We start from the raw sequence: 26212 nt of genomic DNA on the forward strand, positions 1-26212 counted from the left end.
AGGTGGCTATAGGGACATGCACAGCCCCATTCCAAAACTTGTGACTTGAGAAGACACAGTTCGGATGGCACCCCAGGGCCCGCCCTGAGCCTGAGTCTTGTCAACTGCAGCTGACATTTTCTGGTGAAAAGTTACTGGCCGTCTGTTACCGACATTTAGTAGCAGCCTAAACACTCAGGTCCCTTGGGGAGAGAAGCTCAGAACATGCCTCACTATGTCTTACTCTGGTTTTCTAATTCATCCATACAGGGACCATTTTTGAGCACCTACTACTCTCTTCTGATCACTAGCACTGGAAGAATGAAGGAGGTAGTCCACTCTGGGCCTTCTCAAATTTCAGAGTCCAGCATACAACAGACATGCCATATGGGACACAGGCCATTCCAGGCACGAGGATGTGGTGCTGGGGCCCAGAGAGGAAGTGGCTCAGTTTGCCTGGAGGCACTGGGAAGTGTTCAGAAAAACACTGACATCCCGCAGAATCTCTGAGACTTGCCCCGCAGCGAGCAAGGCGAGCCCAATCAAGCAGGGAGAGCGGCGTATCTCTACAAAGACCTATAGGTACTAATGAAGAACCATGGCAGAGTGGCCATGGAGAGGAAGCGTGGGATGATGGGCTTGCCGTCCGGTCCTAAGGGACAGAGAGGGAAGGGGCGGTTCAGCCCCCAGCTTGACTGGGATGGAGATTCGACCACAGGCTTCACAGCAAAATCTCGACTGGACTGAGTCTCCAACCTTTCTTCCCTCTCTTGCCTCAAACTCTTGAACCTGGGCTCTTAAACGTGTCACTGCAATGCTCCTATGTTAATGAGCGAGCGGCAAGGCATCTCATTCATATGCAAATGCTCTGACACAGAAGCTCTACGAAATGAATTCAGATGGAATATGCCAGCGTCCTTTTTTTTTTAATCCTTCCAGAGAGTTATGATGTTGCTACATAAGTTAATGAGAGGAATGGAAGAGCAAACCCGCTCCCGAAACCTGTCAACAGTATAACTATTTAGATGGGTATTAAAGCCAGACACTGTCATATAATTTGAGGGTATGGTTGAAGACATCTTAAGAATATTTTGTTTCTGACAATTGAATCATAATTTTAATAGACATCTCCAAAAAGAGAAGTGGTGGTAGCAGCCATGTAATGTTTATTTAGGAGCTGGTGAAGATCTTTGATTCAAAGTGCTGGCTGAAATGACAGTACCTGGCTCTTAGAATGTCAGACCTGCCAGAGGGTTTGAATTTTATTATAACAGTAGTGCCCACGAAATATCAGTTCGGTGCCCGGCACCGTGCAAAGTGCTTCACATTCGTTTTCCAGTTAATCCTCACAGCAGCTTTGTGAGGCAGCAAATTTTATTACTCTCATTTTATAGATGGGTAAGCCAATGCACAGAAAGGCCAAGTAACTTGCTCAAGGTCACACAGCTAAGGAGCAGAGGAATGGAGATTCTAACCTTAAGAGTCTGGTTAAGGCTCACCCACTGCTGTGTACTCCCCGCATGGGCAATGAATTCTACTGTTTTATTCTTAAAGGGGAGGAGATGGCGGCCAGTCCAGAAAGGCAGTGATGTGGCCAAGCCTTTTATAAACACTTCGGAATAAAATTATTTTCCCTTAACTCCCAGTTAATATGAGCTTTTCATCAAATCTTGCAAGGAGGTGGTGTGATTTTGTGAAAGGAGCAGAGTCTTTAGAGAAGCTAAAGAGCAGGATTAGAATCTTGGCTTTGGCATTTGTTAGATCTCTGCCTTGGGAAAATATCAAAATCTTCTCAGCCACGGTTCGATCACGAGTACAATTGGGAGACTCTTACCTACCTTACAGGGTTGTCAATGGGGCACCTGCAGTCCTAAATTAAAGTGTATGCAAAAAGTCTCATTGCTGCAATTGCCCTGAAGTCCCACCTACTGGCTGCCCTGAGCTTTCGGGGAGGTGTGCAGGGCTTTTAGAGCAGAAGCTCCATGACTATCAAAAAAGTTGACACTATTGGATGGTAAAGGAAACAAACTAAACATCCATCCACAGTAGAAAGGTAATTTGCAGTATATTCACATATTCAATGGAATATTATACAGCAACGAGAATAAACAATCTACAATGACACACGATAGAATGACGGTTCTCACAAACGTAATGTCAAGCGAAAGAAGCCAAAGCATACCCGCTGTGGGATCCCATTTACATAGAGAACACAGGCAGGCCAAAGTAGCCTACAGAGATTACCCTGGTGGGGGATGGGGGGTGACTAGAAGGGGCAATGGGGAAGGAGGTTTCCAGGATGCAGATAATGAGCTGTTTGGTAATCTGGGTGCTAATGACCTAGATTTGTTTATTCTGCAAAAATGCAACAGGCTGTATACCCTGACATTATATGCACTTTTCTATATGTTCCAATTATAAACATTTAAGGACTCCAGTGGTTTAAAACTCCTCTTACAAAGAACAAAGTCTTTGATCCCACAAAGCCAAAACAGGTCCAAGCCATACCCACCTGGGAAGAGGGAGCCCACCCAGTCCAACCCACTAAGAAGGACAAAGGACATAGCCACAGGATGACAGATGTGTAAGAAGGCAATCTTGGGGTTTGGGAGTGCAGGGAGGGGGCATCTGGAAGAGAAGAAAAGAAACGAAAGATAGGCCAGCGACCTGAGACCCCCCATCTCAACCACATCCGTTCCCGGTTAGTGAGCCCCTCCCATGTGTGCGTCCACTTACATGCCCATCCCTGCAAGGCAGAGCACAGGCATCATCTTATTGGGTCTCACAAGAGCTTTCTAAGATGGGTTTTATTGTCCCTCCTTATAAATGGCAGCCACAAGGCTTTAAGCAAATAAGTTACTTGCTAACTGTAGCCAGCAAGCAGACGATCTGGGATTGGCATCAGTATGTCTGATTGCAATAACTGTTCACTGACCCAGGCCCTGTCCCTCCTCTCTGTGGAGAGATCATTCTGCCTACTTCCCAATCTTTGGTAAGAGTTGTACAGTGAGGATGGGGGGTGGGGGAAAGCGAACCAAAGTGCTTTAACCTCTGCCTGGCTGATTTTTAATTATTAAACCTCTTGTTAGACCCTAATGATGTAGAGAAGCCAAGAGAGAGATTCAGATGACAACATCCACCCAGCGTGTGCTCTGCCAGCAGCGCGCGTCCGTGAGTGCGCAGAAACACCATGGGCAGACTGCTAGGGCTCTGTAGCGCTCTCGCTGCATTTCGTCCTCACGCTAAACAGTGGGACAGTTTTTAGCCCCACTGTGCATACAGATGAGAAAGTGAGGACCAGAGATTGAAATAAGTGGCTGAAGAAGGCCCAGGAAGGGGATGGCAGCACCAGAAATAGCCAAGCCTATTAATACACACTTGAAACACTTGTGCCAGAATGTCAACACTCCAGCCCGCTGTTTAGACAGTGAATCCTCAGAACCATGTTAAAGAAAAGCCTCTCTTTACTTAATGAAGCCCAATGATCCTTTAAAAATAGTGCTGCTATTTATTGTATTTCTGCAGCACAGAGCAGCTGAGCAGAATATTTTAATGCCACGTTCTGAGAAAGATGCGGGTTTATACCACTGATGCAATTGGCAAACCTTGAGAACACAGTTGCCTGTGATATTTGCACAAATTCTCCCTCTTCTTACTTCTCTGAGGTCTCTGAATGGCATAACATTCCAGTCTGAGACCAATGACAGGATAATAGGAGTTTGCCTATTTCTGAGTCTACAGAGCCTGCTCAAAAGAATTTACCAATCACCCAACTCCAAGGAAATCTCAGTCATCCTCAGTCCCTCAGTTAATTCTGATATTAATAGGTTGTGTCTCTGATGGATGCTTCCTCCTCTAAAGTTTCAAACCACTGCATGACCAGCACATAATTAAGTGCCATGAAGAGACAAAAAAAAGAAAGAGCAAGATGTGTCCCCTGCTTGTTCCTTGTGCTAAGAGGGGAGATTAAATCACAGGCCTAGTACAGAACTAACAAGGGAACAACTATAAGCCAAAGGGTATCTCTGTAGAATCCAGTGGAGACCATCTGAAATGGTACCTTCTTACTGCATGACCCTCTCCAAGTGGAAACCAATTCCTCCTGCTCCCAGAAGGTAACAAGCCAGGAATTTGAATACCACGTACAGAACAACTTATTTTATACTATTTTCCATTCTCATTACACTGTTGACCCATTTGTCACACTTCTCATTCCTTTATGATCTTTGGCAATAAAAAATATCACCACTGGGTTTTCATTTGTACCGTCCAGTGTGAATCCTGACTCTGTCAGTGCTGGAGATGGTCTCCACTGCCAGAGTTGACTCTCTTCTGGGAAGAGCTGCTCTCTCTCCTGCCCCTCATGCTTCCTCTCTTTCTCTGGGGTCTGCTCCGCTTTCCCAAAGCTGCCTTAGCCAGATCTGTATCAGCCCCCATGTTCGGACACAAGCAAAAATCATTGAAAATACCAAAATCACTCCTCCAAAGAGTCCAGCCGTTGCCTATCTCCCAGTGCACAGAAACTGCAAGGCTCATGGCTCCCCCTTTGTTAATTAGGATCAAACCTCACTCTCTGATAACCCAGAGAAAGGAAAAGGCAGCCAGTCATGCTAAGAGGACATAAAAGAACTTCCTCTAATCCTCCCAAAGCACTCTAGAAAAGGCTTTCAGCCAAGTCAGGGTCATTTAATGTATTCTGCTCTGGAAAAGATATTAAAAATGATTAAGTTCATTAAAAAATAAAGAAAAGAAACCTCATCTAAAGCAATGACCTCTGCCCAGCAGCTGTGTTAAGACAAGTACCTTTTCTTAGGATCTGATACATGTCAGAAATTTCAACAAAGCTCTGCGGAAAGGCAAGACACACCCACACCAGGGAGCGGGTCTTTCTATCTAGCAAACCAGCAAAAGTGTCTCAAGATCAGAAGCAAACGTCACTCCAGGCTCAGTGCTGAAAAGGGGCCCGAGCAGATACTACAGTCTCGATCCACAAATACTGTACAGTCTAGAAAGAGAGATGACAAATACACAGAAAAGAAAACTGTGATGAATCCACAATGAAAGGATCCCTAGAGAGCGGACTTGTGCATTAAACCTTGAATGAGAAGTTGAGTTAGGAAGAGCTGAAAGGACATTTCAGGTAGAGAAGAATATTTTGAGCAAAAAGAGGATGTTTACAAAAAGAAGAATGCAACTTTCGTCCCAAGGGAGAGTGAGTAAAGCAGATTGAGACTTTAAGAGCTTAGACACGAACCGATGAGCTGTGAGTTGTTCGAAACATCAGTGTGAGTGTATTTTTACGTGAAAGAGGATGGGCAAGATCTCCTCTCAACCGGCTCAGAACTCCCAGTGCACAGAATTCTCAAGTTTCTATCTCATCTCTACCTTCCATATCTTTCCTCTATGAATTACCTCAAAGGGTATTCAAGTGGGGACAGTACCCATCAACAGAGTGCTTGGATCACCACTACGACTGGGAGACACAACTGGCCTTTAGAGTGGAGGGCAAGGATACAAAACACCCTCCATCGTTCAGTGAAGAGTTGTTTCAACTAACTTAGCAATAGACACCAGCTGTGATGATGATGACGACAAAAATAAAACAACAATAATAAAATCACAGATCTAATCAATTGTATATGACTGAGAGCTAAATTCAGGCGTGTCTGAGTCAAAACCCTGTCCCTTGCCACCATGATGACAGCCTCTGGTAGATCTTGATGGAATACATGTCTGCCCATCATTCCTGGCTAGAGGGACAGCGACCACGGCCAACTTATTTCCTCTTTTTCCTGCAACTCTCAACACGGGCGTGCCTTAATGGATGAGCCATCCATGTAAAAGATCTCTCTAAAAATGGGACATAGAAGCAAAGGGGGTGTCATCTTGTCCTCTTTCAGTAGTTCTGAAACCAAATAGGGCTGCAGTGACCCTATATTGCAGAGAATAAATCATGGTTTGCTGCCACAGGACAACAAAGAATGAGTGTGCCCCTTGCAAGTATGAGGTTCAGGGTAGAAGATAGAGTGTGGGTGCCTACATATGGAACATACTGGAATGTCTCAATTAATAAAGATGTATGGGGACAATAGTACAGAATACTTAAAACATGGTATTGGTCCACTGACCACTGTTACTCTCATGATTTGAAATGGCCTCTGACTCAAAGTTTGCTGAACTTCCGGGGGCGGGGGGAGGAATTTCTAATTATTCAAAGGGTAAAATGACATTTCTAATGTGTGCTATTCACCAACAACATGGACTGAGCATCCTGAAAGAGTTTCAAAGAAGCAGAAAAAATTAGAATGAGGATTATGCAGTTGTGAATGGCCCACTCCTACTGGAGTACGATCAGGGTAGTGTGACTTGCTTTTTGTGGGAGGGAAGCTAGTTAGATTTAAGCAGAACCACAGGGCCCTAACCAAGCATAATGAACTCCAGGGGGCAAGATCTCCATTCAATACAAACTACTGCACATCTCACTGTGTACCAGGATGTTTCTCCACGCTGCTGATAAATAGTGAACTAGACCATGTCTTTTATGTTCTCAGCAGGAACCCAAGTATGAAGCTGAAGCTAAAGCTGCAGCCCTTTTGGACATGCCCAAAGATTGTGGTGGGAGCAAGGAAAGGGCTGGGAGCAAGGCTGACGTCATGGTGAGAAGTGCGGGGGCAGTGAGAATCATCCCACAGCTACCTGGACAGGAGTGGCCTAGTGTTCCTGGGCTGGAGAATTCAGGTAGACGTAGAGCAACCAACCATCTCAGTTTCCCAGGAATGGAGGGGATTCTAGGCACAATGGATTTTCTGTTTGTTTGGGAAAGTCCTAGATAAACTAGATGAACTGGTCAACATAGATAGGACACACCATCTTGTGCAGCTGAGTGGGGCTGGGGTAGAGCAAACTTGCAAGCCTAAGGCCAGCCTGGACTCTTTGCTTCACTCCTACTTGGATGCCCTTCCTGCTTGTCCAGTTTTACCATGTCCCACCCCAGCTCTGTTCCATTTTAGGTCTTGAGACTTCGCCATGTGCCATGAACTGGTTTACTCAACTGAAACCTCTGAGTCTTATTTGATCACTACAAGTATTACCACTACCACAGGCATCAAGATAACTACCATTCACTGGACACCTAATATCTGGTGGGTAGGTGTTTTGTACAATGTATGTAATGAATCCTCATATCTGTGAGATAAGAATTATTCCGACGGCAGAGAGTAGAAATTGAGACTCAGGGACATTGAGTGCCCAAGAGACTCACCTTCAGATCTGCTTGCAAGTAGGATGCCCCCTGTTACGCCAGACCTTGGAGTCCTGTAGCACCTGCCCAGCTAGATTATCCTCCCACTTCAATTAAAAAAAAAAAGAGGGTGTTTCACAGCATCACCCACATTTGTATGTTTCTTTGAAGACTCAGAATGCCCTTGGAAGCTAAACCAGGGAAAGCCACCATATGGTGAAATACTCCCATCTATACTGGCAATAGTCACTCGCTTATAACCTTCACTGTGAAAAATCTCCTTGAGGCCTTTGTAAGTGATATATTGTCTTACAGCAGATTTTGAGAAATGCAACACTTTCCCAACACCTCAGACCCTAAGGAACAGGGAGAATTCCCATCATCAACTATGCTTTGTACCAGGCATTAAGTGTAACACAGTGCGTCCAGTGTCTGGGATTTCCTTCTTGAGCAGCTCCTGTAATGAATCTCTTAGTTTGCACCTTTAGTTTTCCTATAAATAAAGAAAAGGAAACTAAAGCTGTTTCATAAACTCCATGCCCTTCAGCTCAGCCTTTCCAACAACCATTTTCAGATATGGAAATAGCGCTTGAGAGAGGAGCAGTCCTTTAAACAAGGTCACAAGGCTAGTAAGGAAAGAAGCCATGATTTGAGCTCAAATCTTGACCCAAACCCACTGCTCTCTTTCCTCTTGGCCTATTCACTCCTGCTCATGATGGAGTGAGGGATGGGGCACAAGAGAACCACTGGGGTATTTTTCAAAATGTCCATGTCTCATCCCCCCACCCCTTCAGCTCTCTCTTCTTGGAAGGTTGCAAAAATCCATTCTCATATCACACAGGGAAAATGTGTATTATGAAAAGTTTTAAAGATGATTCTGCTAAGATGCCTCATATTTGCAGTTGGAAACCTGTGCACTAGACCATAGGGCCTCCTAGGACCAGGGATTCATGACTAGAATTCACAGAAGGTAATCTCAGAAATCTATGAGCCGCTGAGAAACATAACGTGGTCTGTGCAGGTACCATATGCATTATTCTGGAAGAGCCTCAGTCATTTTTACCAGATTCTCAAACTAGTTCCTGATTCAAAAAAGCTTAGAAAGCACTCCTTTGGAGAAAATGGGTTGCTCCTCAAGCAGAAATGTTAATTCAATCCTTTCCAGCCTCAACAGGCCCTGGCCATGTGTGATTTTAAGCCATTATTCAGGGTGCTCACTCAGCCTGCATTTAAGGGAATGATGTTTCCTCAACTTAATGTAATATTGCTATTGGCAAATAGATCACTCTTAGAGTCATCGAACTGCCAGCTTTTATAACCACCAAGGTAAAAAAACGTTCATCAGATTTTGTCTTTTTATTCTCTCAACAGGCTTTAATAGATTTCTGTCTAGGATCAAAAGGTTGGTTGAATACTGGCCACGCATAAAGTTTTGTGGGTTAATTAAGACCATCATTAGTTGCTTGAGCTCACTCTTAGCTTCATGATTTGTACGTAGAGAGTGTGCTTCTCTCAGACACAGCTGCTCCACTGGGATCAACCTTTGTGTGTGGGATGTTCAAGCCAACACAAGCCCCTTGCAGAGAACCTGGCTGGTTCCTGAGCATCAGTCTTGGTGCTGGTCATCCAGGAGGGGGCTTTTCTCTTGGTTTGGTCTATTAAGCCATTGCAGTGGGAATTTGTGTGGGCAATCCTATTGCTGCTTTAATCGCTTCCTTATGTTCTCTGCTGGTATGTTTCTGTCTTTTTCACCAGTGGTTGTAGGAATACATCCACTGTATCTCTTTCCTTCTGTGTGCTGTACATTGTTATATTCATTGATCCAAACACTTACTGAGCACCTACAGTATGCCAGGCAAACTACTAAGCACTAAAGAATAAAAGTGAGATAGGACATGGGGTCTCCGTCCTCAGAGAGCACCTCACAGCCAGGTGGGAGAGAGGGAGATGGATGAACACATCGTAGAAAGAGCTCTGGTGGAGACAGGTTGCCAGGAGGAAACAACATTGAGTCTTGAGAGGCCACTCAAAATGGGATTGGAGAATAGAGAGTAGGTAGAGGCTCTCTAGGTAGAGGGAATGGAATGTGCCAGAGCAGGGAGGCAGGCAGCAATACATGTCTCGTGGGCCACACCTATGTCACAATGGCCAGAATAGAGATTGTAGAACACACAGGCACCCCCATCCCTCTTTTAGAGACATGAACTGTGAGGTTAGTTGTCTTGCTCACAAGATGCGGTTCTGGGCTAAATGTCTGTGTCCTTCCAGATTAATATATGGAAGCTATAAACCTCAATGCAATGGTATTTTAGGTGCAGCCTTTGGGAAGCAATTAGTTTAGATGAGGTTATGAGGAGGGACCTTCACGATGGAATTAGCATCCATTTAAGAAGAAGAAAAGAGTTTATCTTAAGTTCAGGTCACAGGCCATAGAAAGTATGAGTGGTGAATCCTAACTCTTGATGGTCTAGAGAGCGATTAAAGGGGTGAAGTGACCATTTCTTGTTTATTAATTTTCAACAAAATAAGGTAGCTCTTTTTGCAAAACCCAAGATGACCAATGATAGAGAACGATGTGAGATGAGATTTAAACTAGGTATTGTATAGCCAGGGTGAATTTCTCACAATTCCCCAGGCACTTCCTATTTAGGAAGGCTAAGAACTTTGATCCCTTAAAAAGTTTGGTTGGTGGGTGGGGGGCGTTTGGGAAAGAGGAGGGATTCCATAAGGAAGCCTACTTGGGAGACAGCCCTACCCCAGGTGCCCTTCGTGTACTGAGTGTCCATGAGTTGAAAACTGTTCAAGTTTTTAATTTTGGTCACTATTAGCATTTTCCAAAGATTTGACCTTGGATCAGCCTCCACCAGACATCTTTTGTGTTGTTGCTGTCATTACGAATTTTTATTGGTTTTTGTTATGTTGCTCTTAACACTACTTAACATCCCAAGGATCCCAATTTAGGACACCTGCATCAGACCAGTGTGAAGACCTACGTACACACCTTCACTGGGCAAAAAGGAAGGGAGGCTAGCATGTTCACAGCTGTTATCTCTATGTGATGCATTTCCATCTAATTGTATTTTTATTTTTATACTTTTCTGAATTTCAAAGGCTTCTAAACTGAATATTTTACTTTCAAAATTCAGGAGAAATTATTTCTTGGCTTGAAATCAAATAATGAGCCCAACTATTTATGGTACCCAGGAACACTTTTGACTTACTGCTCTGCCAGTTGTATAAGTTGAAATTGTTTATTTTTACAACTATTTGGGAGTATTTTTGAGGAGTTTGAAGATGCTGGGCTAGGGAAATAAAGAACCTGAAGATCATCTTTTTTTCCCCATGTCACTGGTCCTCAAAGTGTGGTTCCTGGACCGGCAGCATCACCTGGCAATTTAGAAATGCAAAACTGCCACCACCACAAACACATACTTCTCCACTAAATCAGAAGCTCCAGGGATGGGGGGTGTTTTAATGAAACCAAACAGCAGTTTGAGCCCCACTCATTCTAGGCTCAGAGAGTCATGGGTGGGTTGTCAGCGTCAGAGGTGACTTGATCCTGACCTCCCCCTTCCAGCCACCCCAACACCCCAGCAGCATGTCCCCTGGGTCAGCGGAGGAGGGGGGAGTGGCCACAGCCTGTGCAGAATCTTCCAGGTGTCTGTGAGGAGTAATAAGCTCCCTCCTGTCTTAATCAGCCTTCAGCTGCTGCTGCTTTCATGCGTCAAACCGCACCAATCAGCGCGCGGGTCCTACAGCTGGAGAACACCAGGCACGGGGAGCAGTAATGAGGGACTTCCCCTAACCGGGGTCGATTCCTCCCGCCTGCCCCCCATCAGGGAGCCCTGCCCTGCAGATGGCCGTACAGCATGAGGTGGGCCCCTCTCCTCCCCAACTTTATAGCGGCGCCTCCTGTACCTGCCCGAGACAGGTGGGATGTTTCAGCTGGGACACGACCCAGAGATCATCCCTCCTGAGTCCCTCATTTTACAGGTAAGAATTGAAATGCAATGAAGGATAAGATATATCCAACAAAGGCTTTCAAGATTTGTTCCTCAGCTTAAATCCATTTGCAGTACACACCCTAATGGGAGATGATGATTTTTTTATGAAATAAATACATGTAGCAAAGAATCCATCATCACCTTGTTATTGCAACAGATATAACATACACGAGTAGATATCTATCATATATTGGTCACCATTTAAAATAAGGCTACCGTAAAGGACAGATTGCAAATTATACAAAACAGCCCTGAATTACACTCTTTCCTGGGCCTGTTGTACTGGATCCCAGTCTGCCCTTTGCTCAAATCGTAGCAATCAGTAACCATTTTGCCCCTGGTGCTTTCAGCCGCTGCCAACTCATGATTGAGGCAGTGGGAGGTGCCGGGGAAAAGACTACCGGCTTCCAGCAGTCCCAGACCTGCTGCTCACTCATCAGTGTGACCTTGAACAAGTCACTTAAAATGTCTGGCCTCAGTCTCCCCATCTTCGAAACCCAGGGGTTAGTTAATGTGCAAAGGTCTTCTCACTGACAATAATGCACACTTCACACGCATTTCCAATGTGCCTGCTCAGGGACAACAAATTACCACCCCACCCCCATCCCTGTAAGACCACTGAGACAGGCCAACCTGTCTGTGCCTGGGTGCCCTTGTCCCCTCCACCCCTCCGCAGCATTCCCCTGACATCAGCTTAATCCCGTTTGGGGCTCTGGGGAGTCCAAAGTCCTGACTCATTTGCCTGACTGCTCAGCCAGCAAGCAGGCCTTGGTGGGCTCATTTGGCATTCCAGCAACATTTGGCTCTGGCTCCAGCAGGAATTGTCCCTGTCCCTCCAAATGGCCGTCCTGGATACTATGAAATTAAAGATTAGAATACCGAACACTGAAGCACCCCACTCCATCCAGTGAACACTGGAGATGCTTCTGCCATTTACGGCCCCGAGAAGAGCTGGTCCCCACTTGGGCAGCTGGAGTCAGTCCTAAATTACCTAAAGAGCCCAAGTGCTGGGCCTGGGCTCCATTTGTTTACAAAATAGGCACTTTCAAAGGCCCTTTACTAGGGACTGGCAATTCCCAGGTCCCCTGCTATAGGCTGATGCATAATGCATAAGATGCTGGGAAATGTGTATTCATGAGGGCGGCTTGGCTTTTGTCAAAAAGAACTGTGAAATATTATGATGGAACAATTTTCATTTCTGCCACATTGTTTTTATAGTGCATTCATGACTGGGGATTGAGGGCTTTTCGAGTTTTGTCTGGTGCAGATGTTGCGTTGCTGAGAGCTGCTTCAGACATCCTTATTTTCCAACTTTGTTGCTGACAATTACATGGGGGGAGGGTTCTCATGGGAGACAAAGGATATATGTCCTCAAGTGATCTTGTCCTGAATCCATTCAGGAGGGTGGGGGTGAGGAGGGAGGGAAGGACAAGAAGGGGGGAAGAGGGAAAAAGGGAAGGAAGGGGGCAGAAACCGATGTTTGGAGATGCCTCCTGAGTGCCGGGCCTTGGGTGAAGGCTTCTCTGGTCGCTTCTTCCTTACTCCTAGAAGGGAGCCATCATCTCTACATTACGTATGAGGAAACGGAGGCCCAGCAAGGCTGAGCCACTTGTCTGAAATCACGTTAAGCTTTGAGTTGTGAAGCCCGGGTTTGAATCCACTCTGCCACGCCCAAGCTTCTATTCTTCTCTGGCACAAGGCTGAGAGAAGCGACGCCAAGGAGGACTCTCCTTCTGCAGGCCATCAAAGGACCTGGGACATGGGGTGAGTGGCACACAAGCAGCCACTGGGTGAGGAAAACATGGAGGAAACATGGAGGAGGAGGGCTGGGAACCGTGTCGGGCATGTGGGTGCCATGTTCAGACAAGCACACATCTTGGGAGGTTGAGGAACTTGCTGAGAATCCATAGCTCCTGCCTTCTGGTACCAGCATTGTACCAGCTCAGATCTTCTGCACCACAAATCCTAGCCCTCTGTCACCATGCCGCTGGCTGCCTCCTAGTCCGGGAAATGCTGGCCCCTTTGGTCGAGCCCCCGAGCCAAGAGGGAATGAATTCCTGGAGGCAGGAATTGTGGCTTCATTTTCCCTGGATCCCCAGGGCTGGCGTAGCTCCAGGAAAGCTCAGAGGGCAGGTTCCCACACACACTTTAAATGTATCTAGCATGACAGAGGCCCAGGCTCCAGGCAAACTCTGCGGCAAAAGGGTGGGAGGAGAATTCATCCCAGGACCGTCGGGGAAGCCAAGCAAAGACAGGCAGGTGGGAGTGCCCAAGGCCTCGCTCCTGGAGAGCAGTACAGGTGGGCATAGCACAGGGGTTCTCCTAAGACCAACACATATTCAGAGCACTGAGCAGGTGAATGGCAGACAGAGGGCAGAGAACAGAACATGGAATGAAGGAACACCATAGGCCCAGGTGGGTCCCTTTCACAGGCCAGGGTGGAGTGGAGGCTTGAGGCCCACGCTGCAGGGAGAAAAGGCACGGCTTTCAGCTCAAGGGAGCCCACGAACAGGAAATCCCTGGCTCCCACTGAAGACCCACTGCTCCAGCTCATGGACATGACCCAGCTGAGTCTGGAAGCCCTGCACACATGTGCTGCTGTCCTGAGACTCCATCCAGCGGGGAGTTCATGAGGATCTCCAGACATGCCCAGGTCCACTTTCTTTTCCACACCAAAGTCTTCATCGTTCTGCAACTCTTGTCCACGGGGCAATTCGCTGGAACTTCCAGGAGTCAAGCCCTACTGTGACGATGGTGGGTCTCACTGCAAATGCAGCCCCACAAACCTCTCTGCCTATTTCTAAAGCAGACCACGCTCTTTCTCCTTTGAGGGTCTTGGCATTGGCCGTTCCTCTGCTTCCAGCACTGTCCACCCCCACTCTAGTCAGGGCTGGTGCCTGCCCACCCTGCAGACCTCGGGTTATCTGGTTGGCTCTCTCACCCCAGTATCTCCCATCTGAGCGGGCTGTCTGGGTATGCTGTTGGTGGTGTGCTTTATCGTCTGGTTGTCTGTCTCCAGCTGTAATGAGAGTCTGTGATAGCTGGATCAGGCTGGATCTGTTCACCCTTCTCGCCCCGGCACCCAGCATCACGCTGAGGACGTGGCCAGACCTCACGAAATGTTTAGGAATGAATGAATCAGCCCGCAGCGTGTTGCACCAGAGCATTAATAAGGCATATCTAAAGGGATTAAAATCCAACAATTTGCTCTCATGCTGCACAGGGCGCTTCCACCTATTTGAATAAGCGCAACCGGGCCAGGGGCAAGTACCAAAGCATGAAAACACAGATCAAAGCTCACTGCAACCAAGTCCAAGAGTCTGCCCTGACCCTTCTTCCCCTCAGCAATCAGGCAGAGTCTTGTAAAAGATCGGAACAAATGTGGTTTCAAAACCACACACTCCCAGGTACAAGTGTTGTAACCATTAGGCGCAGTTTTTCTACATCAGCAAAAGAGTGACGTCCTCTGCTGGTACTGCCGTGAAAATTGAGTTAGAGCAGTGTTTCAACCAAGGGTGATTTTGCCCCTCAGCGACACTGGGCAAATGTCTGAAGACATTTCTGCTTGTCACGAAAGGGGTAGCAGCGAGGGAGGGATACTGTTCAACATCCCACGAAGCACAAGATAGCCCCCACGACAAAGGATTACTCGGCCCCAAATGTCAGCAGGACGGAGAGCCAAAAACACCGAGTCAGAGAGACTGCAGCCCTACAAGAAGTCTTCCAATCCCCCCTTTCCCATGACTGCTGCCACCTGCGGACACCTGCCAGGGGTCTATCAGCCTGGTCTGAATCTTCCCAGAGAGCTCCTCAAGGAATCCCAGTTGTCTTAGTCTGTCTGAGCTGCTCTGACAGAGTACCACAGACTGGGTGGCTTAAGCACAAACACTTATTTTCATAGTTCTGGAAGCTGGGAAGTCTAATATCAAGGCAGCAGCAGATTCATGTCTGGTGAGAGCCTACTCCTTGGTACATCAATGGCTGCCTTTTCGGGCTGTCCTCCCATGGCGGAAGAGGTGATGGAGCTCTCTGGGGTCCCTTTAATGAGGGCACTGAGCCCATCCCAAGGGCTCTACCTTCATGACCTCATCACCTTCCAAAGGCCTCCCATCCTAATACCATCCTACTGGAGATCAGGGTTCAACACATGAAATGGGCGGGGCGGGGGAAATGCAAGCATTCAGTCTATAGCACCTGTCTTCCACTTGCTATTAAGATCCCTTTCACTTCTGAATTTCAATCTGCCCACCAAGAAGACCCCGCGTGGTCTCCTGGCCGTCAGTCCTGTTTGTTCCACACGGACAGCCCACAGCAGCACGAACTTCAGCCTGCCTGAGGCCAATGCTTTCCCACTCACACTGCCACTTCCTCTGCCCTCCTTAGGCCGTAGCACAAAGCACTGCCTCCTAAGGACAGAACTTCATTCATGAAAAAGGAGAGGGCTTCCCAGGCAGGCAAATCCAGAGCCCTCATTATAGCGCTTCTTCCTAATTGTTTGGTTTTGCTCATTTGCAAAATGGGCACAACCAGATCTAAGGCTCAGGCTCTCGCTGAGCATCTGAGACGCAGTATGTGATATGTTGAATGTCGGCAATAAAATGCCTTTTTTCCCCCTCACCTGCAGAGTTTAGTAAAGGGCTGAGAAGTTGACTGCTAAATCGAACTCTCTGGAATAGAATGGTTTTTGTTTTCTAATCCTTGAGAGTCAAGCATATTGCCAAGTAGGGTAGAGAGGCAACAGGCTTCAAGGGGTACATCTGAAGGAGCACATTTTCTTCCTAAGATATCTTTCCATTTCATTGCTTTCCCCACACAAAGCCAAAGGGGTTCTCCTTCCCTCAGCAAAGGTCTGGAGACATGGATTCCCTAACTCTCCTGATCCGATCACCCGTCCCAAGAATGAGCCTGCCACCGGTGGAAAAGTACCATTCCCAGGTCTGCGCTCCATCTGTAGCTGCTTGAAATGGGGTGTTCTGAGGGCTGGCAGGATCTACAATAATCACATCCTGCAAAAACAAAGGACCTCACAGCTCTTCAGACTCCTGGACATCATTTCCAGGACGCAATGATTCTAGAAGGATAATGTCAAAGGGGGGGCTGGAGACTCAGACAGCAGGCAAGACACTGTCCACCTCCAGTCACTGAGGCAAGTCCGGGGGAGTCAGAGCCATAGAACCAGCCACATGTGGGCCCCCCAGGGCCTCCTGCACCTCATTCACAGCCCACTTTATATGAAGCTCATGCAGAAACATCAAGGGGGGAGAACAGTACTGACAGCCGGGCCGAGGGTACACCTGTTTCATTTGCTGGGAGGCCACCCAGGATGGCGCACAGGTCCCTTAGTTCATAGTCCCAGTCTTGATGGCCAGGGGACAATGATATTCTAGCCCTGAATGAGCCAACTAACCAGACGTGCTTTAGAGCAGACTTCATCTGTGGGTTCTATTACAGTGTTGGGTTTCAGAATGTCCCAGTGCCGCCCCCCACACCGCCTCCACCAAGGGCCTGAGGAGAGGCAAACCTCTGCCCTTGCACGCTCCTCCACCTCATCTCTGCTATGTCTTGCTCCAGAAGACATGGGGCCAAGCAGAAGGCACTGCAAGAATGTGAGCAGCTTGCTCTGAAGATCTTGCTAAGATATGCAAAGATAGGGAGCCATCGTAGGAGGCCTCAAGCAGAAGGGAGCTAATGACTTAGGAGAAAGCAGAAGGCTGTGGCAGACACTAAGCCACAGACACAGGAATGGCCACACTGGAAGAGGCCAGCTGACGGGAGCAGCTGCAAAATATTTTATTTCAGTGACTCAGAGTTTTACCACTTCTGAGAGACCAGTCACAGCTAAGTCTGATCAGACTTAATACGTAAAACATAACCCAGAAATTGGCAGACAAAAACAGACACTATCTTCACAAGGCTGACTGATACCAGGGACAGTGCGAACCCCGGGGCACACTGGGCTCTAGGGAGGGGACGATCTGCTCTGGGCCCCTCTGTGCCTCATTGTCCCCATCTGTGACATGGGGACAGGAACTCTGCCTAGCTTATCTATTGTGAGGATGAGAGTAGAGGAGGATTCAGAAAAGATAAACCCTTAAGTACTGAAGGACTAGGAATTAACCCTCAGCAGATGGAAGTTCTAGTATCATTTCTTCTGGAAGCTTCCCAGGACCTCCCTGATCCAATCAATTCTTGCCATTAGCTCTCAAAGTACCGTGTCACCCTCCCACAAAACACTTACCATGTTGTCATCTCACATTTCTCCATTTGATTCTCTAGTTAGTATTTCTCACACGTGAGAATGTAAATGCCAAGCAGGCAAGCAGCTGTGTCCATTCCGTGCTTGCCACTTTTTGTTCTTACCATGGCCTCCTGGTGCAGGTCAAATGCCTGAACAAATGAATGAGCACAAGCTCCATTGTGCCGGGCAGAAACTACAGCAAAGGGCCCCCAATCACGGCCGCTGCATTGTCCGGAGGAAGGTGTCCTCGGGCTTGATAACCGACTGGATGCCTCTCTCAGAAACCATTACCTCTTCCTTAAGTTTAGCAGCTTAATGAAAGTGGCTGCTATTTATTCCATTGGGGTGGGGGGACGGTGGAATCTTCCCTTATCCACAAACCACTGAAATATATCATGCGGGCATCCTGAAACATCTAACGATTTTACAAGATTTGCTCTTCAAGATAGAGAAAGAAGAAAAAGAAAAAAACTGGTTTTGCATTTACGGTTTCCAGCAACCACAAAAAGCAAAAGGCTGAAACGGGAAGTGTTGGGTGAGTTTTAAAAGAAATACGGATACAGTAAGTTAAATACTACTTTGTGCTGGTGGCACAATGCGTGGCAATTATTAATCCTTAATTATGCAGAAATCTAACCATCTATGGCCTAATTAAGAGTCCAGTGGTTTCCAGCAAGCATGCACCACTGTTACTACAGCCATCGGTGAGAGGCAGGAAACCTTGCTTTGTGCTCTGTGGCCATGTGTTACAGCCGACTCCATTTTCTCCAAAATTATGAGCACAAAAAGTTCACAAAGCAGGACTTTTTTTTTTTTTTTTTTTGCTCCTTGTCCTAGGTTGAATTTCACCTCTTTTCATAGTGAGCTTTGGATAATGGCATCATTAACTTGGTTACATACCCATTTGGCAGGGGAACAGGTGGGCAGCACAGAGGTAATGGTGCTAGAATGAAGAGAACAGCAAAAAGTAAATTGTTTAAAGGCCCCAGATGATTAAACAATTACTCTCTCTGTAGTTCATATTTTAGAGTAAATAGCATTTACCCTAGACTGCCATTTTTTGTCTCAGGAACTCGTCTGCCTCTGCCGGCTGTGCGTGGGTCCCCTTTCTCCCCGATGAAATTTTATCCCTCCAGGAACTCTTTTGTGAGCAGAAGCTGCTGATCTCTGGCCAAATGAAAAAGGCCTGTACTTTCTGCTCCTCGTCCTGCATCAAGCTCGAATTTCCAAACACGATATCCTTTTCCTGATAGCCGGCTGCACTCCATTGTTTCTCTCTGCGCACGAATTCAGAGGTTTTAACTCCTTCGCTCAATAATATTTACCAAGGGTGCCGACAAGGTGGCCTCCCATCTTCAATGAATTTCCGATTTCCACAGGCCATTTGTGATTCGGCTCCGGCTCTGACGCCGACACCTCGAAGCTTCTGCGTGTTGGGTACCATGAAGTAACAACGGCGCATGCGCGTGACGCCGAGTCTCCCTACGCAGCGTGTCTGGGAATTGTTTACATCCCGAGCATCTAAATAGGAGTTTGGGGGACGGGGGTGGGAACTAAATGTGGCCCATGTGTTGCTGAGATGTGAACCAATCTGAAAATTTTAACCAGAAATGCTGAGGCATGTATGTGTATGTCTGTAATAACAGACACTCACGACTGAGCGGGGGGGGGGGGGGGGGGGGTGTGTCTTTTTAATTGATACAAAAAATGAATTGTGGATTGACAACTTCCCCTAAAAGCACAAAGTGATAAAAGTGTCATAAATTTGGACCATGTTCAAGTTCCACACAACTAGGGGCAGCCCTCAAAATCTAGCAAAAGTGGGATATCAAACTATAATAAGGCCAATTCTTACAATCTATTCCACTTGAGGCAAAGGAGTCTTGACTCCAAGACTCAGATGACTGTACCTCCTCGAGGTCTCTATCTGCACTAAGAGGGGATCTTTATCTCCAGTCTTTTCCTCCAGATGATAAATGGATTTATTGAGTATGCTGAAGTTCATGCTCTGGAAGGAGAACTTGATTCATGTGAGTCCACACACTGAAATAAATAGACCACGTAGAAAATACAGTGGGCTGTGAGCCCAAGCTTCACTATTAACATTGAGATGGGAAAACAGCAGCAGCCACAGCACCCAGGACTTGGTAGAAATTCAGGTTCCTGGGCCCCAACCCAGACGTTCTGAATCAGAATGTGCATTCTAACAAGACCCCCATTTGGAACATGCTGCTCTAAAAGGTTTCTGATAATGTGCAACCAACGTAGGGGACGTTGCACATTCATTGCAGCTCATTTCTGCTCCCAGAATGTGGGCTCTAAGGGCAGGGTTCATCTGCCCCCTCTCTAGGAGGCCCTCAAAAAATAGGTTTTGAATGAATGACTCTTCTTCTCTGTGTTCTGTATGCACTGGACTGTCCACTTCTGGCTTCAGGAATCATATTCCTAACCTTTGAAGTTTGCTTGCTGGTTGCTGGCTTGTTCTCAGGCCAACCCGTGAGGTCCTAGTGTTTGTAGGCTAATCTCAGGATTAGCAGCATTGTGCAGCAACCGGAGCTCCAACGTGAGCCCTGGGGCAGACTTCTACTTTCACTTCGGCCCTGTGAATTGTCTTTCTTTTTTTTTTTTTTTTTTAAGATTTATTTATTTATTTTAGAGAGACAGAGAGAGCATGAGTAGGAGGGGCAGAGGGAAAGGGAGAGAGAAACTCAAGCGGATTCTGCAGTGAGGGTGGAGCCGATGAGGGGCTCGATCTCAGGACCCTGAGATCACAACCCAAGGGGAAACCAAGAGTCAGACGCTTATCCCTCGCCCCCCCCCCCCGCCCCCATGAATTTTTAAACCTCTTTTACTAGGAAGAATCACTTTCTGGCTGCTATGAAAAGCCCAGAGTGCAGAGCCAGGGCACATCCTGCATAACACTATTAAGCTTCCCCCAACAGAGCTATGACCCAGCCTGTGCACACTATTAAACTTCCCTGTCCCACTGCCGACTACAGTCCAGACTGTAATTACTTTGTGCCAAGTATCGATGAAAATGGAACACAAAGTAGACTCTTGCTTCCTCACTCCCACTTTTCAAAGTGGAATGGATGTGTCTTTTTCTAACCAGAAAAAGACTTTATTGCAGGTCATCATAAAACGAAACAAAACAAAAATAAATACCACCACCACCACCACCACCTACCACCTGTCTCAAGATATTGGAAGGGAGGTGGGGAATGTGAAATAAAGAGAATATTAAGGGCAAATATGATGTTTGTTTCATCTTTCTTTTATATCACATTTGGGGCGCATGAGACTCTCTGAGAGGACACCCATTACCATTAGTTCCATCTTTTCTAATGCCACATACAGAGGGTGAGAGGGCCTCATTACTTTCCTCTCCAAGTCTCGAGTTGGCCTGCCCCCCACACTGAGCCACTCCAAGGGTTTGCTTTAGCACAGAGTGGCTCTACCACAGCCAGCTCTGCCATCCCTGAAGGCCACCTCCAGTGTCAACTCCCCTCCCACAAGACGGCCCCCTCCACGTGCCACTCCCTCCAAATACAGCTGCTCACTTAATATCACCTTCACTTATTCCCATACCCTCAGAATGTTTCTTTACTTTCCCATTCACCCCCAACTGGGAGACAGGGTGACCCATGGATTTTGGAGTTAGATGCCAATGGCTTAAAATCCCTGTCCTGTCTCCTGCTTGTCATATGATAGTGGGTAACTCATTTATCACCTTATGTCTCTGTTTCATCCTCTGTAGAACGGAAGTAATAGTATATATCACATAGGGTTGTTCTGTCAGTTCAAAAAGTGAGCCCATATCAGGTACGTATGAAAATGGTCAGTACATAATAACTGTTCCCATACTATCCACCAGGCCCTGCTACCAGGGATCCTGAGGAGTCTCTATCAGGCAGACCTAGAGAGGAGGAGGAGAGGCTCATGGGAGCCCACCTCACCATGGATGTGAGATCAGACGCAAATCTTTCTCCATCCTGTATCTTCCCCAACTGTCAAAAAAAACGCACAAAAGTCAAAGCCATCTTGAAAATCAGTGAGTGGAATTCTAAGGCCTGGGGGGGGGGGGATGTATTATAGAGAAAAGAGACACCAATTTTCCAACCAGACAAATCCAAACCAGACAAGCTGTGTGACCTCAGGCAAATCACTTGAGCTCTCTGAGCTTCCATTTCCTCATTTGTAGACTGGAGAGAACCATGGCTCCTTGCAGAGGTTGCAGTGGGATTAATAAATGTGGTTAAACATCTAAAACAGCAGATCCATAATTGGGGATAAACAAGTGAGAGTCTGTCATCTCTCTTGCCTTTTCATAAAAGGTCAGGGAACACTGACATTGAGGAGGCTGACATCATAACCCGTTCCTCAAGCAGTGACAGCTACTCCTGAGCCATCAGCACAGGAGTGATCACTTGAGCTGTTCATTAGCATAAATATTCCACAACAATGTCATTTTAATGCTCCCAAAAGAGCACCTGTTATCTATCCCACAAATTGGGCCTTCCATGGCATAAATCATCAAGAAGCACCTCCCATGTGTCTTAAATGAAGGAGTGCCATTCCAACCAATAAAGCAAATAGTAAACAAAACAAAAAACAGACAAAGCACAAAAACACCCCATGCTGTGACTTTAATAGTTGATCAATTGCAGATCAAGAGCTTTAATTTCTCCTTAGCACTGGGTTGACAGCAGGAGCTGAGTTCCCACTCATTTAGATTTGATTATTTTGGTGAAAAACAAAGGCTCCATTCATCAGACCCTGGCCAATAAACACCCTCGAACTTGGGACTCTCTCCCAGAGAAAGATCCAGAAAATAGACAACTCCACAGAGCTGCTAAATGACCCCCAGGGAACAGGGCTGTATAGAGACCATCCGCCCACCACAAGGCCAAGTTGTGAAGCCAACTCTGTTTCCCTGAGTAGATCCTGAGTTATCTGAGGGTACAAGACATGCTCGGTCTATTGCAGGATCCAGACCCAACCAAGTTGGCTTCATTAATTTCCTTAGGCAAACAAGTGGTGGTCAAGCCAAACTTTGCCTCCCCCACTACTCAAGTACCTTTGCTGACCACCGCATGAAGGTTACAGATCTCTAATTCCACCAGGCTCAGTACTTCCCAACTTCTCTTTGAGTCCTCCTCTGATATTTTACAGAAAAACACAATAGCAATTATAACAATAACTCACACTCTTCCAGGCCTCCTAGAACTCCTTCTGGTTCACACCCATGTCCCATTTCATATGACAACATCTATGCCCTTACTTGAGGACAGTGAAGACACAGTCATCGTGCAAGACTGGGAGAGGATGAGGACATGGAGACACCACGTCCCCTGGAGTCTAACAGAGCAGACCTGAATGGCTCAGCCAGGTAACAGCTGAATGGATTCTGACATTGCTTAATAATGGGCAAATACATTTAACTTCTCCATAAAATGGTACAATACTCTCTGTCTCATTTGTTTTCTACAAACACCGTGGAGTGCCATATTTGCCAATCATGGATCTAGGCACTGGGGACTGAGCAGTGAACAAAACAGACATGATTCCTGATCCTGTTCAAGTGAGGTGTAGAGAGGTCGCCTCTTTAAAGGTGGCTAGTCCGTGGAAGTAACTCAACTCAACAAAATACAATTATTTCATTTGTAATGCCCAGGACCAGGCCTTGACATGTAACACTTGCTCTATAAATAATGAGAGAATAAAGTAAGTAATTGCTTCTGAATTAGCCAGAGCCAGACCCAGCACACTCTACGCAACATGATCATTTCTCTGCCTCGTTAAGTGTAACTCAGTTCAACTATCACATCATGTCCTGGTGCCTTCATGGGGCCGTATTTAGCTCAAGGTTTGGGGAAATATCTAGCAGAATAGATCATATTCTTCTAGGCTGGTGGGAGAATGTGATGGAAACAGCTCAATATAATTACATGATATGCATATAAAGTTAGACAAATGTGCAAGACTTGACAGAGGAAGGAGCGAACTCTCAAGTTAGAGGTGGCCTTCCCCAAAGTGGTCACACCTGAGCAGGTATGACAGAGGGAGGAGCTTTGTTACTGGATGTTAACGTCACTCTGCTCATTTAACACATGCTCACTGAATGACTGTGTGTGCCCAGCTCCACACTAGGTTCTGAAGGCCAGGTTCAAAGTCAGAGGCTCTGTCCCAAAGAGTGTCTACACAGCATAGGCAGGTCTGTTCCAGATGGCTGTGAGGAGCTCTGTAGTCCTCAGAAAGTGGTGTGCCTAGAGTAGTCAGGGAGGGCCTCTTGGAAGAGGGGGATGTGGATCTTAAGGGGAGAGCAATATTGAAGCAAGGTGAGAGGGGTGATACACTGGCAGGAGGGCTGCATTTCCTACTTTTCTTGGCCTGGACTTTTTCTCTTAGGCACGACGTCAAACGTGAACTATCACTTCTGTGGAAGAACAGAACCAAGGGTGAAATGACCACTGAGAATAGCTATTTTGGGCCTCAAAGGGCGAGGAGCAGCATGCTGAGTGGCCTTCAGAAGCAGGGCATTGCTTAATATTGGGCAGAATGCAGATGCCAGACAGACTGGCCCGGGGTTGCTGGAGGAGCGCGCTACCTGGGAGGTGGCAGTCCCCAGGCCTCCCCAGCAGGGAGAAACCATGACAGGCCCCGGCAGGGGCCCACAGCTGGCAGGGCATGCAGGCGGTGGGTCCTGGGCCTTCCTTCCTGACCACAGACCATGAATTACAGGCTGCCTGGCAACAGCCAAGGCCAGCGCCGAGCCGAACTGAGCAAAGCAAGTTACCTGGGTCCCGGCTGAAGCCCTGCTGCCTTTCTACCTTCCTCTACTTGTCAGAGGCCTTTCAGCTTCCAGCAGCTCCACCTTTAAGAAAGGGGACAGGGGACAGACAGAAAGGGTGATGGATCAAGGACCCAAATTGCAAAACAAAGTGCTGAGCTCTAACCTTCCCCCAGAGTCTCTATTTTTTCACCCCATCCCCAAATATCTATCACCACTAATAAAACCTCGATAACACTATCAACCAAAGAGTAAAATTCAGCAACAGAGACAGGCCCTCTGTGGGCTGTGAGCATGTGTACTGGCAGGAGAGGGACAGGAAAAGCCCGGCACCCTCTAATGCCAGGCTCTGTGGGCACCGCACCCACGGAAGGAGGGGTGGGGGGCTGGAGGGACTTGGAGGAAGCCTGAGGCCTGCACTAAAGGAAGCCCCTCTCCATCCTTCTCCCCAACAGCATCTTCGCCCCAGGCTCTTCAAATGCTTTCAATTCATCTCCAACCTCAAACAATTTGCACTTGGTAATGTGGGGGGAGGGGACCTGACAATTGTTCTGAGTTAAACTGTGTCCCCAAAACTTAGATGTGGAAGTCCTAATCTCTAGATAGGGCCTTCAAAGAGGCCATTAAGTCAAAATAAGGCCACTTGGGTGGACCTGCATCCAATATGACTGGTGCTCTCACAAGAAGAGATTAGGACACAGCAGACACCAGGGATGCACACATGCACGTGTGCACACACACACACACACACACACAAAGACCATGTAAGGACACAACACGAAGGCGGCCATCTGCAAACCAAAGGGAGAGGCTGCAGAAATCAACCCTGCTGACACTCTGATCCCAAATGTCCAGCCTCCAAACCTGGGAGAAAATGAATTTCTGTCATTGAAGCCCCCCCCGCAGCGTGCGGTATTCCCTGACGGCACGCAGACCTGGCAGACAAAGACAGCGGGGCACAGTTCCGGCCAAGAGAGCACTTCTGAAGGATGGACCGCTCAGCCGGATAAGGTCCGTACCGAGCCACGAACGGCCAAGCCCGCAGAAGCACCCATGCGCTCACACAAGGACAGACACGTGACGTGTTCACTCACCCACATCTACGGCTGCCGTAATGGGATACGCGGATCTTCCAAATGTCCGGTTCTCCCTTTTGAAAGAAACAAATCATTTTTCAATAACTTTAGTGTGCTGGGAGCAGGCAGCTGGCCTTTATAAATTTCATTTGAATGGTTTAGTTTCAAATACAAAAGTTAGGGGTACCTGGGTGGCTCAGTTGGCTAGGCATCCGACTCTTGATTTCGGCTTGGGTCATGATCTCAGGGTTGTGAGATCGAGCCACACATTGAGCTCTGAGCTGTGCCTGGAGCCTGTGGAAGATTCTCTCTCTTCCTCTCCCTCTCCCCCCTTCTGAAAACAAACAAACAAAATAAACAAAATTGAACTCCTACAAAATGCTTGCTTAATTTGACCTAACTAGTCAAACTGGCAAGTTTGAAGGCCCCATTCCCATCTGGGGCAATGGCTGTTGTAGCTCTAAGCTTGAAAGTTTGTCCTTCAGGGCACCGGGGAGCCCCGTAAAAATGACACCGACCCAAAGCCACATTTCCTATCATTGAGCTCAGCTGTCTCTGAGAGCTTGGGACATGTGTGACATCTGTGGTACTGCTAGGACAATTCCCCACATCCCTTCGTAACCTGATGCTTTTGTCATACTGAAGAGTTGCAGCCTGGAGGAAAGGCGCTAATTGAAGGCAGGTGGTTTCTACTCCTTCCGGGAGGAAACTCATCTGATGGCTTCCTACCTCTCTGTCAGTCAATCAACAGGCAAGTATTGGCAGCTAGCTGAATACAGGACGCCAAGGTGGCCGCTGAAAAAATACAGAAATTCGAAGAAACAAATACCCCGCTGGCAACATCATGAATCAGCAAAGGCAAGATCTGGGGCAAAAGCGACCACT

The 26212-nt window shown here is 47.2% G+C and overlaps 1 long non-coding RNA gene across 1 annotated transcript; it reads right to left on the reverse strand.

Annotated features, from left to right (window-relative positions):
* Window positions 1–24257: 24257 nt before the first annotated feature.
* On the reverse strand, window positions 24258–25643 carry LOC148108228 (uncharacterized). Its single transcript, XR_015720850.1, has 3 exons — window positions 25515–25643; window positions 25346–25401; window positions 24258–24335 (listed from the first exon to the last, which is right to left on the reverse strand). It is a non-coding gene; the product is annotated as an uncharacterized LOC148108228 (long non-coding RNA).
* Between the last annotated feature and the right edge of the window lie 569 nt (window positions 25644–26212).

This window comes from Ursus americanus, chromosome 21 (assembly GCF_024610735.1).
Source record: "Ursus americanus isolate L20-20 chromosome 21, mUrsAme1.1.p, whole genome shotgun sequence".
Taxonomy (NCBI): domain Eukaryota; kingdom Metazoa; phylum Chordata; class Mammalia; order Carnivora; family Ursidae; genus Ursus; species Ursus americanus.